At 38.4% G+C, this 15990-nt stretch overlaps 3 long non-coding RNA genes across 3 annotated transcripts in view; 2 read left to right on the forward strand and 1 right to left on the reverse strand.

The window, feature by feature from the left end:
- LOC138140545 (uncharacterized) overlaps positions 1–15990 on the forward strand; it is a 100400-nt gene that overhangs the window by 80487 nt on the left and 3923 nt on the right. The gene's annotated exons all lie outside the window — the stretch shown is intronic.
- The window catches only part of LOC138140549 (uncharacterized), a 390561-nt gene that overhangs the window by 44207 nt on the left and 330364 nt on the right, over positions 1–15990 (reverse strand). The gene's annotated exons all lie outside the window — the stretch shown is intronic.
- On the forward strand, positions 3706–7348 carry LOC138140547 (uncharacterized). Its single transcript, XR_011162597.1, has 4 exons — positions 3706–4236; positions 4289–4767; positions 4820–5753; positions 5819–7348. It is a non-coding gene; the product is annotated as an uncharacterized lncRNA (long non-coding RNA).

The following is a 15990-nucleotide window of genomic DNA, read 5'->3' on the forward strand; positions in this document are numbered from 1 at the left end:
ATTTGATTGCCTGTTCGCTACTATCTACTCCGACAAACAGATCGTCCATATAAAAACATTTCAAAATAGTCTCACTGGCTTGTGGATGATCGCGTTCGGCTTGATGAGCCAATTCATGTAAACACCGCATCGCCAAAAACGGTGCACAATTAAGGCCATAAGTGACTGTGTTGAGTCTATACGAGTTAATTTGGTCTCGCGTATCTTCCCTATAAACTATCCGTAACAAATCATGGTCTTGAGGGTTTAACAAAATTTGTCGGAACATTTTTTTTATGTCCGCGGAGAGTGCATATTTATGGAGACGGCATCGGCTGATAATTGAAAAGAGGTCTGCTTGCAGATTGGGTCCGGGTAATAAATTATCGTTCAAACTCAACCCATTTGTGGACCTTGCACTTGCATCGAAGACGACCCTTGTCTTGGTTGTTAAACTACTTTCCTTTTTTACACAATGATGGGGTAAATAAACTACCTGCTGGGGGTCCGGCCCTTCAACCCGTTCCATATGTCCAAGCTCCATGTCCTCCCTTAAAAATTTATGGTACTCTTCTTGCAGCTGGGGACTTTTACAAAATTTTGCTTCAATTGACTTTAATCGATGCAATACCGAGTTCAGATACAGAGTCAATCTAGAGCTACAGAGTGTGGTTTTTTATAACGCACAAAAAACTGCTGCGTGGGCGTGGAGCCGTGCTCCGATCGCTGCCGGAAACGTCCGAACAAGTACGGGCGTTAACAACGTATATTCGAAAAAATTGTAATGTTAAAAAGTGTAATTAGTGTGTGTACACCAGAGATATGGAGTTGTGCACTTGTCAACTAAAAATTTGTTCTCATGTGTAGTGCCTTCGTTTTGTGGAGTTGTTGGCTGTGCCAACAACGCTATGCGATACCATGATAAAAGTTACCATAAAATATCTTCAGAAAGGGATGAGAGAGGCCGTATTCAAAAACAAAGATCGGAACGACGACAAGCTTGGATTCAAGAATTACATCGAAAAGAACTTGACAGATGTCAAGTTAAAGTATCTTAAAATTTGTTCTGATCATTTTATAACTGTAAGTCCAGAAATCTCGTCTGTTATCAGGCCGGTATTGTTCAGCACAGGTTTTTCACGTTTATAACATAATCTTGCCGGTTTGTTTATCCTAATAGCTGATAAAAGGGGTGGGGATATGGAAATGATTTATTGTGAGCGATTAATACTTGGGCTACTTGGTTAGCGTTTTTGCATGCAATTATATTTGAATCCGATCTCTGCAAATAGTACGAGATCCCACTGCATGATTTCTACGTTCATCTTTTTTTTTTTAATTCAAATACAATTTTTATAGATAATTATGAGTAGAGAAATACGTTTTTGTCGGGTTGCCTATCAAAATATGGCCGCAAGTATTTTTTAATTAAAATTAAATGAATTATTTTTTTCGTTCACTTGTTTTTAAGATAAATTATAAATTAATGATTATAATTCATTTCAAAGAGAGATGTGTAAAGAACTAGAAAAGTTTTGGTTGCCATTTCTCAGTTGCCAACTTCACGTCACTTTTTGCTCAATTAGATAGCGTCATTTTTATTTTAACCACGCACAATGCATCCTTATCTGATGCACGGTGTGGTGCGCTAACTCTCTTTCGCTCTTATTTATCTTTAACAGTTACCCCTATTTGCGATCACTTTTCCATAAGCAACCGTATTCCATCGTGTAGAGAAAAAAATTAGCTTTAATTTGATATACAGGGTGGTCCCGATATAACCTGCCAAAAGAAATCCAGTAATAGGTGACGATGAGTAGAACTCATACACAAAAAAAGTTTCTAATAAAAGTCTTTTCGTTTTCGAGATAAAAATAATTGAAAATTTGGTCAAAATTTGCTGTACGCTAATGAGTTAATCGGTTTTAAAAAGGTAATTCTGGTTACTTGGCTGCAATTTCTTTAGCAACGGTACCTGCAACACCTATGACATTTGTCAAGTTTAATTTTAAATTTTCGAATCCTTCAAAAGGTTACGAAATTCACAAAACAAGAATACGCCGATTTGCATTTACTCTATGGCGAAACACGTGGTAATTCAAGACCGGCAAGGCGACCATACGGCGAGCGTTTTCCTGAAGGAGTCCTTCCGTCCCGTTGTACTTTTGTGGAGCTACATCCGCATTTATGTGAGGTTGGTTCTGACTGATTCCAATACGATGGCGTCCCCGATCCTCCATTTAACCCCCCTGGATTTTAATTTTTGGGACCACACGAAAGATTTGGTATACGAAGTTGAAATAAATACAGGAGGCCAACTCCAGAAACGCGTAACAGACGCCGCGAACCAGATTCGTAAAAACCCAGAAATGCTGAATTCTGTTTATTAAAATTGGTACCAGCGTACTCAAATGTGCTTAAATGCCAACGGAAGGCACACAGAAGATTTATTATAAAATAATTGTTCTAGTCTAGTTTACCTTTCATTAGTTAGTAGATATTCTCAGTTAGAGTTGAAAGTACGAATATGTAAAGTGTAAATAAATTTATTCAATACATTATTTTGGCTATTTAACCACAATTAAGACGATACTCTTGTTACACAGTTCTTCCACAATTTTGCACACACTACCTCTACATTTATTTACACATTGAGGAACACCACTTTATTTATTACTCATTCATCTCAGTCTACAAAATCAGCTTTTGTACCTAAATAAGCTGGTGAATTAACGCACACAGTGTAGGTACAGCGTTTTCAATAAATGTCATTAATTTGATTTAGTTTGTCAGATTTGAGATTTGTCATAAACGATTCAGGTACCTATGTTGCTTAGATACTGTCATACTTACAAACACCAACAATTAATTCCTGAGTAGGTACGTATTTTTGTGGTCAGCAGCGTCGAATGGGTGTGGATAGGGGTTAATTTATCCCCATTATTTTGGACCTAACAAAATGGGGTTTTTTGGACTTGTTAGATCCTTCTAATGACCCAGAATTTTTTTGGCAGGTTATATCGGGACCACCCTGTATAATTTATGAGGATACGTTATGAAGTTATACATTAAACAGAGAAACATGTTGACACCCGGTTGCCAAGGGGTTGCGACCAACTGAGAAATGGCAACCCAAACTTTTCAAGATCTTTACACATCTCTCTTTGAAATGAATTATAATTTATGTAAAAAACAAGTGAACGAAACTGTTTGGAAAAAAATAATTAATTTAATTTTAATTAAAAAATACTTGCGGCCACATTTTGATAGGCAACCCTGCAGAAACATATTACTCTATTCATAATTATCTATAATAATGGTATTTCGATTAAAAAACAGGTGAACGTAGAAATCATGCAGTGGGATCTTAGAGCCCGATTTCAAGTCATGGTGACAAATACAGCGTGATCAACAATGACTGAGTCTGTTGGCAATGAAACAATTGAAAATACTGGTGATTTTTGTCTAGTAATTGGCACTGACCACGCACTGACCGGATTTTTTAACTTGAGATCACATTAAAAACATTCTTGGTTATGCAGGTTATGTTTATACTATTACAAAAATTAACCTTCGTTGGTAAATTTTAAATTTGCCAAATTTCATTGTTACCAACAGACTCAGTCATTCTTGATCACCCCGTACTCGTAGGTGGTGCAGCGCAAATGTATAGCTATCTGTGTCCTACACATTAATTACTAATATGCGTCATCTTTCTCAAACTTGCAATTTTGTGCCCTTACCATGACAATACAAGTTGCATGTCAACTTGAAATCGGCCTCTTAGACTATAATAATATTTCAGAAATTGACATTAATGAAGATTATAAAAAACGCCATTTTGTCCGGCGCTGTTTAGTTAAAGAGCCATCACCGTTAATATCATCCTTTTTGAAATTTTGTTTGTGAAATCGTCTGTTTTTGTTGAATAAGTTATCGTATCACAACTACAGAGTGTCTATAAAAGAACATATATCAAGAGTGCTGTGGAATTGTGCGGCTCTATACTTTTTTTGACCCAACTATGTCAAGCCGTTGAAGCCGGTAAATTAGATATCATTGATGTCAAATGACAAATGTCAAATAAATACGTTTTAGCGTCAGAGCGTCAGTTTCTCAGTTTCGTTCAGTTGTGAGTTCCGTGTCTTAGTTGTTTTCCTTGTGATTTTCTTCAACAGTCTTTATCAAGACTAAAACGATTTTCCGCGTAAGCGTGAATTGTGAATAATACCACAAACAAGTTACGGAGTTGCGAAGGTAAGACAGTTATTTTCGTACGTTTACAGTAAGTAATAAGCAATCTTTTCAGTAAACCGCAATGGTTTTATCGCTAGAGCAAAACACCTTCATTGTGATGTCGTATTATCGAAATGGTACCCTGCAGAATGGAGAGTGGGTTTACTCGATAAACGCTTGCAAGGAAGAATTTTTTGCAAAATTTCCAAATTGCAACATCGTGGAAGCAAATTTAATTGCACACATTAGAAGGGTTGTGAATAGATTTGTGGCAACTGGAAGTGTTGAAAAGGGTAAAAGTGTAGGAAGACCGCCAGTCAATGAAGAAATTGTTGAAGATTTACGCCAACGAATTGAACAAAGCCCAAAAACATCTCTCAGGAAGTTATCGCTTCAGGCTGATGTACCACTTTCCACTTGCCAAAAAATTGTTAGAAAAAACCTGAACTTATATCCGTACAAGATCACTACACTTCAAGAACTTCGACCAGGTGATTCTGAGAGGCGCTTAGAATACTGCAATTGGTTTTTAAACAATTTGAATAATGACAGGTTTGTAATGATGAATTGAATTAAACAATTTTAATATTAACTTTGCTTGCAGATTATTAGACATCAGTTTTTTTTCGGACGAAGCATGGGTTCATTTATCTGGATATGTAAATTCACAAAACTATAGAATATGGAGTTCAGAAAATCCACATGCATTTGTAGAAACCCGATTGCATCCTGTAAAGGTTGGAGTGTGGATTGCTGTCTCACGAAGGCGTTTAATTGGACCGATATTTTTCCATGAAACTATAAATGCCACTAGATACCGGGAACAAATTTTAGAAATATTTATTAATCAGCTGGATGATGAAGAATTGCAGAATGGATACTTTCAACACGACGGTGCTACAGCTCACACAACACAAGAGAATTTGGTTTATCTTCAACAATTTTATGGCAATAGAATTATCAGTAATAGATTAAATCCTGAATTTCCCCCACGTTCTCCAGATTTAACACCGTTAGATTTTTGTATATTTGGCCATCTAAAAAATGAAGTTTTTAAAAGGAGAATGCACACTTTGGAGAAACTTATGGAGGAAATAAGGAACTGCTGCAATACTATAGACCAGCAGATGCTGCAGAATATCTTTGAAAATAAAAAGAAACGAATTAGGAAATGTTTAGAACATAATGGGGGCCACTTTCAACAATTTCTGTAAAATTGGGTAGGTACTGTGACGATTTTATCGGTCGGTAAAACCACCCGCAAATTCGTCCCCACTAATTAGTGAAGAGCGCCGACGCAAAACCCGCAACGGATAACGGAAGAACTCGTTCTCTTTTCCGTGTAAAGGTCCACCGAACAACACGTAGTACCGTTTCGCCGAGTTAAAATTAGTGTCCGAGCGTTCAGTGTAATAACGTCTCGGAAGCGAAGGTCAAAGGACCGATTAAATTAACCGGCGAAAAGACAGGCTCGCGACCAATTAGGGATCGGAACCGGAAACGTTGAAGACGGATACATTTCGGTACTAGCGTCGCAAGTAAGTACGACCTCGAAACCAAAATGGCGGCTCTCGCAGCTAGAAAATTTTCACTGTTCCCACAGGCGACCAGCAGGACTCTCCTTTCCAGGACTCTATTTCAGTCTCAATCAACATTCCATCGAGACTCAATTTTCTCAACACCCACGACTCCCTCAACTTCCACCACAGTTCTCCAGTCGCACCACCTCGTGGAGACACCCCTCAGTGAAGCCCAACCAGGGAGGAAGCGAGCCCCGACTCCGGAGGAGCTCCGTCGGCGGCTACCACACACATTCCGATGAATTATTACTGTCCACCTTCGGCCCCACTGAACCACGCGACGTCATCCAAGCCCGAACGTGGAGTGACCAGTTCTCGCAATATCGCACCTTGCGCGGTGCAGAGACCGGGCAAGCCGCCCCTGTAATTTCAGGACCCAATAAATGTTGTGCTGTCTTTTGAACTTTGGCATCTCTTTCTCCCTTCCGTACTGCAATCAGGACACCAGAAATCTGTTTGTGACCGGCCCGCCTTTTGGGTCGTAATAGTACCCTTGAAATAGAGAAGACATAAACCCCCAAAATGTGTTTGTTTTAATTACCCCGAATCTTCATTCTGAGGTGTCTGCAGAAGTTATGTTTTGAGAGTTTATACCTAATAAAAATGTGAATTATTGTTAGTCCATCGAGTATTACAAATTGGAAGTGATCATTCTTCAGACAACACTGTAATTAATAAAAGATAGATACAATGGCATGTGGTGTGTTCCGTACCTAACAGAAATTTATTTTAAAAATCGAAAAACCTGTCATTAATGAAGTTACATAACCTCTGTTTTTCTATTTGGTACCACAATATGCTACAAAGCGGCAAAAATCAAATATATTCGAGTTCCACAGCACTCTTGATGTATGTTCTTTTATAGACACTCTGTACTATTCTAGAAGATGCCTAAAGTTTTCGAAACAGAATCTTTATCTAAAATTTGAATCTTATTTTTACCGTCACTTTCAGGATTTAATTTCGGATTGTTTGAGGCCCATTTGTAGAGCTCAAACCCCCGTTTTTTAACAATTGTACTAGCTGCTCACGTAACTTAAATGCCTCAGGTTCAGAATCCGCACCGGTCAATACATCATCTACGTAAAAATTGTTGAGAATGACCGCATGTGCCAACGGGAATTGGTCTGTTTCGTGTCGATTGTTAATTGCTGCAACGATCTAACTGCTAAAAACGGTGCCGAAGTTGTCTCATATGTCACCATTTCTAACCTAAAAATTTGTGTTGCCAAAGAATTTTTTGGAATTCTTTATCGTCAGGATGTACTAAGATCTGTCGGTACATTTTTGAGATATCCGCCGTGATTTCTAATTAATGTGTCCTAAATCTCGTTATTATTGAAAACAAATCCTGTTGGATGGTCGGACCTTTTAATAATGCGTCGTTTAACGATCTACCGTTTGAAGATTTTGCGGAACCGTCAAATACGAATCGTAATTTGGACGTTTTTGGCCCTTCCGTGATAACCGCAGGATGAGGCAGGTAAAAAAAGAAGACTTGTCATTTTGTTCGTAATCACGGACAAGCTCCACGTGGCCTAAACTTGAATATTCTCTCATAAAATGGACATATTTTTGTCTGAATTGGTTTTTTTTTCGGAACTAATTTTCTAACAGTCTAAATCGCTTTATAGCCGTTTGTTCGGAACATCCTAACTGCTAACAATTTTCAAACTTCATGGGAAACCGAACTATAAACCGGCTATCTGGACCCCGGCTGTGGGTTCTTTCCAAATGTTCCTCGCACAAAATTCCTTCTTCCGTTTGAATTTGTTTATTCTATACCACCTCCTTTTCTGAAAAATTTACTAGCCAATGTCTTTGTTACTTTGCAACGGCGAGATTTTGTCGTCGCATCTGTGGGCACTGACCCACTTATTACCCATCCAAGTCGGGTGTTTTTCTAAATTGGTTGATTTGTGCTTAAACTTAATTGTTCCCTGCATAATAATTTCCAAAACAATTGACACCCAACAAGCAGATCAATGTTACCGTTACTGTGATATTTAGGAGTTTGTAATTGGCTGTTTTATTTGTGAATGATCAGTGATAGTTTTAATGATAAAACAAAAAAAAAATGCACAATATTTAGTATAATTAGAAAAAATCTTAATTTCAGTGGTGTCTGTCACATTGGTTGTTGCTTGTCCGACACCAGCAATGGAAAATTGAACTTTAAGGCGGCCTTACACCAAGTCAACAATTGGCAACATGTTGCTTGCAACATTTTTTAGTAGTGACCGGCAACGTTACTAAAAAATGTTGTAGGCAACCTGTTAGTCGAGTTGGTGAAGGTTTTTTTACCTCTTAATCCTCAAGAACAGGTCCGATTTTGATGATTTTTTTTCAATGCTTGTTTTTATATATTATTTTTTCTTAACCCTCCACCACCCGGCGGCACGGCAATTTTGCCGGAGTACATACACTATTACGGATAATACTATCAAGTAATAGTGCAGTGCTAATCAACATAATTACCGGCGTCTCGCCTCCACATTTTGACTTTGTTGTATTTTATTATGTTCTGTGTCAATGTTAAGGAACTTCCTTACGATGTGACATGAGTATAATAATATACTGTAACGGTCCGAATAGGTTCGATAAATTAAGAATTTTAATTTTAAAATAATTTCAACGAAATATTTTAAATACCGTTCATTTGCGACGGAAATGCTGGTCAGTTGTAAATTTTATTGTTGCTTTGTTCACAAGAGTGGCACCACAGTCCTCAAGTGAAATCTGCCAACCTTTCTTTGAAAATGCAGGTACGCGTCCGGGGCAAAACATAGCCCAAGGGGAACAAGTGTTCAGGGGAAAGGGAGCGTTGCAATAAATTTATTGTAATTACAAGTTCGACAATTTGGGTGGTCCAGTTAAAATCAGGGGATAATTGAATTAATGAATTTGATGTTAGCAGGTTTCAAATTGAGAGAACAACAAAATTAATGTTCATTAGGTTAATTTACTTTTTTTAGCATTCTCAAATTTGTGGCATATTTGTAATTAAAGGGCGAGAATTGCAAATTAAAAACAGAGCGCTTTATCGTAGAAAAGAACTAGAATTGTTTGCACTTTTAGTTAGAAAAGTAACAAAGCAAAGTAGAAAGGGAGTCGGTAGAAAACATAGAGGACCGGGTAATGGTAAAGCCAGGTAGTCGTAGAAATCAGAGTTGTGAGTGAGAGAGAGAGAATGAAATTTACGAAGTAATTATTAATTAGAACGGTTTTGGGGAATCAAACCAATGTAGAACAATTTTTAGAAGTAGCAGAACAACGGAACTTAGTTGTATGAAATGGTACTTGCGTAACAGCGTTTCAAGCCCAATTTAGGTTTCAAAATAAGGTTAATTTGTTCCATTTTAATTATGTTTGTTTCATTTTAATTATGTTTGTTGCATTTTAATTATGTTTGTTTCATTTAAATTCTGTTTAATTCTTGGTGCTGATTTTTATTATTGTATAGAGTCGGTAATTCAGTGTTCCGGTTTAATTCTATTTGTTCCATTTTTAATTGTGTTTGTTTCTTGATGTTGAGGTTTATTATTGTATAGAGTCAGTAATTTAGTGTTCTTTTTCAGAGTTCTAATTCAACAACAAATTATGTACATTCGGTCTGGTCCTAACAAAAGTCTAAATTTAAACATTTAAATTAATGGTGGAAAACGGAAACTGTAATTTCAAAGCTCTAGAGATATCGAAAGGGTGTCGCGGTCGGCGTAAAGTAGAACCGAGCTGATTGGTCACTTTGGTTAAGTAGGGGTTGTGAAAGTGGGGTGCGCCAGAAATGATAAAACCGATTGCGGGACGGAAAACAAGGCTTTTTTGATAGCACTCGGGGTTTGATCTCCAAAGTAGCCGGGGGTACGTTCAGTACTTCCAGCAGCCATTTTGTGACCACGTGCTTTACAGTTACAAGGTAAATTATTTATCTAATTCTTGTACACGATTTGTAGTCGCGATTTAATTAGTCAAACAGCATTTAGTTCTTTATCGTTCTAAAGTAAAGATTATATTATTTTCTTTGAGATTTTGATGACCACGTGACTCTTTAGAATCTTGAATTAAATTCTTTATCGCAAAGTATGTGATCTTCTTGCATTTAACGATTGGGGAAACGTGCTCTCGACAAGTTTAAATTATTAAAAAAAAGGGGGACATCTTAATTCATTATTCGTCGTTTTGGGACTTTCTCTCGGTTGGGGGTAGCTACCGCCAGTGTCCATCGTTCTCAATTAGCTGTTGGTCCGGCGTAGAGCACAAAGAGCCATCGCCAAATTTAGGTGGATAGAGACCCTTTAGGTACAGCTGGCACGTGAAGAGAGGTACCCTTGTAAGTCTGTTAGAACCTTTTTCCCTTTTATTTTACCCTTTATTAGACTAGGCTAAACTGAGAGGTTCCAGGGCATCGCGTCGGGTTCAATTTAATTGGGAAAATAATTGTAATCTAAATCGGATCACATAGTTCGCATCTCAAACTCGTATAATGCTGTTCGCGCCATAAACTCATATATTTTCCCAGCTTTGTCATTTATTCATGAGTCCGATCTCAATTCGTGGGCCGAGGGTCAAATTTCACTGGGTCAAATTTCCACCAACTTCTGTTATTAAATTCATTTATTTATTTCTATAATTTGTTGGGACCAAACACCACCACACTCGATTATTTGTTAAATAAAATTTAAGTGAAGTGTGCCCAATCGTTTTAATTCTATTTGGAAAAACCTTCCAAAGGTACGGCCTCTCGTTAGAACCTAATTAAACAAAATGAAAAATAAAACACAACGTAGGATCCATAAATATTTCTTTCTCATTATTTTTTGTTTCGTATTTTTTCGCAAAAATAACATCCGAGGGAATGCGGCAACCAACAATACACCAAATGAGGGAAAAAAAATCATCGAGGAAAAGTCGAGGAAGTCGAAAGGTTACAATACCTTTTTGAATTTCCACTAGGTACCAATGTGTTACCTAAATCCAGAATTCTGTGTCAATGTTAAGGAATTTCCTCCCGATATGACATGAGTTTAATAATATACCTAAGTCCAAAATTTTTAAATTTTTAAAGAGATTGCGGTACTATTTCCGTTGCTGAAATTATAAGTGGTAAAATCGAATTTTTTTCTAAACACCAAAGATTTCTCATAGCAACGGAGAGTTCTAAATATTTATTAATTTTTGTGTTATATGTCCGTGTTATATTGTGTGAATTTGGAACAGCAATATCTAAAAGATATATTATTTATTATTATTATTATTTAGTAAGTCAACTAACAGACCACTGTCCAAATAAAAGTTGACTAAAACAAAAAACAAACGAGCAGAATTCAGCAACAGTCAGCTACAGTTATTACTAGGGTTAGGCGGAAAATAGTTGGCGCTCCCCACCATTCCGCTACAGCGTCGCACCGCTATCTTTTCGCTGCGAGCGTGAACCGTGGATCGTTTCATAATACGAGCGCGCTGCACTGGATCGTGATGGTGGGAGGTATTCTTGACGCGCTCACTATTTTTCGCCTAAGTCTAGTTATTACTGCTGTCTCATGTCGGGAGATAACACTGAATAAAAACCATGTCTAATGTACGAGTATATCAAACAAGCCGATACAATCGATCCAAATTATACTTTATAAACTGATAGGTTTTAATTTTGTTAAAGTAGGTTGGCACACAACTTTGCGCCAGAAAAAATAGTACCTTTGAAACTTGGCCGGAATTTATTAATCAACAACAATTTTTATTTCTTTGTCTCTACTCTCTTAACCAAGGAATTAAATTAAACAAAAAATAATAAGTATGCCCTGAAAATTTTAATGTTTTATAATACCTACCTACACTTGCCACTATACAATCCTGAAATTAAAAAAAAAATATAATGAACATTGTTGTAATTCTTCACAGCCGTTGAAGTCAAAATCACTATCACTGGAATCTGTATTTACGTTCACGTTTATGATAATTTCTTGAACTGTTCTGATTAAAATCTTTTCTCTCTCCCAATACTCTGCAATACATTTGTGTGTATGCCGAAAATAATTACCCCACTGTTCAGATGTTACAATTTCCAACCCATGTGTCCATTGCTTTGATGGGATCCATATTGAGTTTAATGATTTCTTTGTCAAATGATCGTTTTGCTTGGCTCCATACCATCTCAAGCGCATAATAATATGCAATGATATAGAGACAAGCGTAGAACTTCATGTCCTTGTAATTATTTCTGCAGATATTAAGCAGAGTATCCATTTTATCGGTAGCATTATTATGTGATGTTGTTTTCTTGTGACCAATTTTGTAAATCACACTTCTTCCACGCAGTTGTTGGCCGTTTTTCCTTCTGCCTGCTATGGTAACTGGCGTTATCCAACAAAATTAATGAGGGTTCGTGTATATCACGTCAACCTGAGTATTGTTATCGAGAGGATTGGCAATGTAGTCCGTAATGCATACTAGATTTGTAATCGCAGAACTCGAAGAGACAAAACCATGCTGATTTTCCGAAATATGACACTTAACATTTGAATAGATAAACCTATACAAGATAGATTCAAACAACTTAGAAAAATTAGACAGAATTGTGACGGGGCGGTAATTATATTGATCAGACTTCTATCTCCAGACTTAAATATTAGTCAAACTCGTCCAACCTTCCACATAATTGAATATTCACCCGACCTTAGAATAAAGTTGAACAAAACACGAAGGGGAGGGAGAAGTAAGAACGTACAGTCTTTAATCAAAAAAGCAGGAATTCTATCATCACCTGAACATAGGCCCGACTTAAGTAATCCAATGGATTCCAAAATATCAGCATCTGAAACGTTATACAAATGGAATGTAGCGTTTCCAGGAACATCTATCAAGTTCGCAGGAGCATCCACAGTACCATAGGAATTCTTAAAGTCACAAAACTATTCACAATTTCAGAATATGAGCTTAAAGAAGGACCACTATTGCTCATACGGGAAGGAGTCCTACTCCGACCTTTCCTGTTAACAAATGACCAGAAATTCTTGGGATCACGGACTAAGTTTTCTTGGACCTTAGAAATATAACTTACGGAAAGCCGTATCAATTTCACGCTTCACGTCACGTCTTAGGTCCTTAAATTCAATAAAGGATGACGGAAGACCAGTGCGCTTATATTTTTAGAAAAAATTACCCTTCGTGATTTTAGAATACAGGATAGTGCCGCGTCGTACATTTCTTGAGTGGTACATCAAGATCAAAAATTTCATGTTGTTTGGAATAGAAACGTTCACATATTAACATCATCACAAACTGATAAGAAACACCAATCAACACCCATTAGTTCTCTATACAAACCTACAAAGTCAGCCTTCCTAAAATTGTAAGCGCCAACATCCGGAATCTGTCGTGCAGTAAACGACTTCCCAACCTCAATAGTATAGGAACAGAACAGGGCAGGATGATATCTGCTTTCAATCAACATTGGCAAGAAATCATGATGTACTTTACAGTTGAAATCAGCAACCAAGAGATCAAGTAGTCTACCTAAATTTATTATAAACGACATTATGTTGAGAAAGGTTCAATACGAGTACATACGCAAACAGTTTGTAACAGCTGAGCATTTGGAATCAGACACACCACCACCGACACATCCAAACCCAGGTGCACCAACGAGTAGGACTTTTGAAGAAAAAGAACTAATCATCAACTCAAGACACTCCAACGCATTTAAAAAATCCCAAGTGGTCAAAAATGGAGGAAACAAACACATGAATACCTATGGGTCAAAAAGTTCAACATTACTTTACAGCAAACCACATCAAGGGAAGGCACACTCTTACGAATTGCCGAAACAACGGTGTTACGAGCTAACAGCAAGACACCACCACCCCTTGACAGACCCAGAGTAGCAAAATTTCTATCACATCTAAATACAGAAAACAAATAATGATCAACAAGTTCAGGGGAATACACACAGTCAGATAACCACATCTCAGAAATGGCTATCAAATCAAAGTCGCATGTTGAAGCTGAATTAAAAAAAGAATTAATCCTACTATTCATACCACCAACATTTTGTTAGTACAAACTTAAAACAAAGGTAGAGGGAAATTGTGATATCATATCATTTAAAAGAGGCTGTAGTTGCTGTTGTGATAGGCCAAACAAATCCCGCTTTACTTTGCTGATGAGTCGTTGGTGAGACAGACACTTATCGTAATTCCAGACAGCATGATTGTAGTCAATAACTTCATCCTTTAGTTTCAGACAATTTACGCAACACAGCTCTGAGGCATTTACACTCCTTGGCAGCATGGTCCTTCGCACAGCGAGGACAGCTTAGAGCGCTTTTACACTTATGTGACGAATGATTGAAACCGCTGCAATTGAAACATCTAGATACTTCTACAGCATCATAAATCGTGCAGCTGTCCAGACCGATTAAGCAATGCCTTACACTCGGAGCCTTTTTATAAGTTTAAATATTCACCTCGAAGAGTGCACAAAAGATACTTTGATTGTTTTTTAAGGGAGCTAATTTTAGAAGCTTCAATTAAGATTTTTTCTCGAAGACACATTCATTTTGCCGAGACAAATAAGTGAGTAAAGTTGCCTCATTCATCTCTCCTGAGATGCCTGAGACTCGAATGCGTGGGCGCACTGATGAGATCTCTTTTACCTCAAATGAGTCGGAGAGTTTCACCTTAACAATTTACTTTAATTCATCAATATTGTCAGAACCAAGCAAAAGACCATTGCCTGGTCTACCGTTTAGTCAGTAAATCTCTTTAATTTCCAAGCATTAAACATTATTGAAAAAATCTATTTGTTCGGGGAGAGGGGCGGGCCCCCTAGCCCTTCCCCCCCTTGGTTACGCCACTGATCGTCCCTATATCTTGCTGCCGTCATTGATCCATTGCGCACTATAACTAATTCTGTACGACCATTGAAACTTTCCTCCCCCTACCATCAAAGATCCTCCACCAAATTTATCAACTCCACGAATGTTGCACTGCGCGTACCTCTCATCAGATCTTCGCAAAACGAGGACACGGCGATCGTTATTGGAAATGTGAAATCCGGACTCATCAGTGAATTGAACTGAGTCCCACTGCTTTTCATTCCATTCCTGGTGGTTTAAACAGACAAATTTTCACCGCAAGACCGCTGGACTTGGAAAATTTTCAACACCACACCGCTGGACTTAGAAAAATTGTGATAGTCCAAACTTAGAAAAACTTAGACAATTCGGCGTTCGTCGACTCCAGCCGATAGTGCAAGTCCCCGGGAACAAGTCACAGCCAAATTGTGGAGCCACCCTTACCGTGACACCCCTCCGAGTGCGCCCGAAAGCTCCAGGACCAAAAACACAAAGCTCTCAAGGTGAAAGTTTTCGGAGCTTTTATGCTCACTTTTCGCCGGGAGTAAAAAACTCATCGAGCTTTTTGAGCTTTTTTGTGCTTTTGGCTGAAACATCTCCCGGAGTTTTGACCCTATCGGAACATCCGATCGTGCATCGCGCCGGCACGCCTCTGGCAGGGGTCACTGGGACCTCTGCCTCACATCGTCGCGACATCGACATCTGCCGCAACGCGTCCATGTGGGGCCTCGGAATTTTTGTGTTCATTTACGCAATGCACTTGTGCTGTCTTTTTATTTAATTGTACAACAAAGCCTCTCTACAGGTGCTGTTTTATATTGTGTTGTCCAACCGCTTCTATGGTCCATTTTATATATACACTCAATTTTAACCATTCAATTCAACCTGGACCTTCCCTCATCGGTTTCCCGATAGTAGGGTATGGAGTTCTCCTGCGCGTGCGGCCGGGGGTTCGAATCGATGAGATCGCTGGGGTGCCATAAAAGGTACTGCGCCGCTGCCTCCCAGAAGTCCCCCGATATTAGTTGCCAATCCTGCGGGAAGTCCTTTTCGGAGGAAAGTAAATTGAGGGACCATGTCAAAAACAACATCTGTGGCAGGAAGACCTAATGTCAGTTTTGCGGAAGAACTTTTTCGAGACCCGGAGTGGAGTGCGCCAACATGAATGGAAGGCGCACTTCCAGGAGTACGCCGCCGCCTTAACTGAGGGTGCCAAGTCGGATCCTGCCGAGCTTCTGGCCGCCCAACTGCAGGCCCTTGCGGAGGCGGAGTTGGAGATGGGACTCTATCCTGGCAGACTGGCGGTTCGTTTCGGGTGGACCATTAACATGGTCAGGTATAGGA

The sequence above is a fragment of the Tenebrio molitor genome, chromosome Y, assembly GCF_963966145.1.
Source record: "Tenebrio molitor chromosome Y, icTenMoli1.1, whole genome shotgun sequence".
Taxonomy (NCBI): Eukaryota; Metazoa; Arthropoda; class Insecta; order Coleoptera; family Tenebrionidae; genus Tenebrio; species Tenebrio molitor.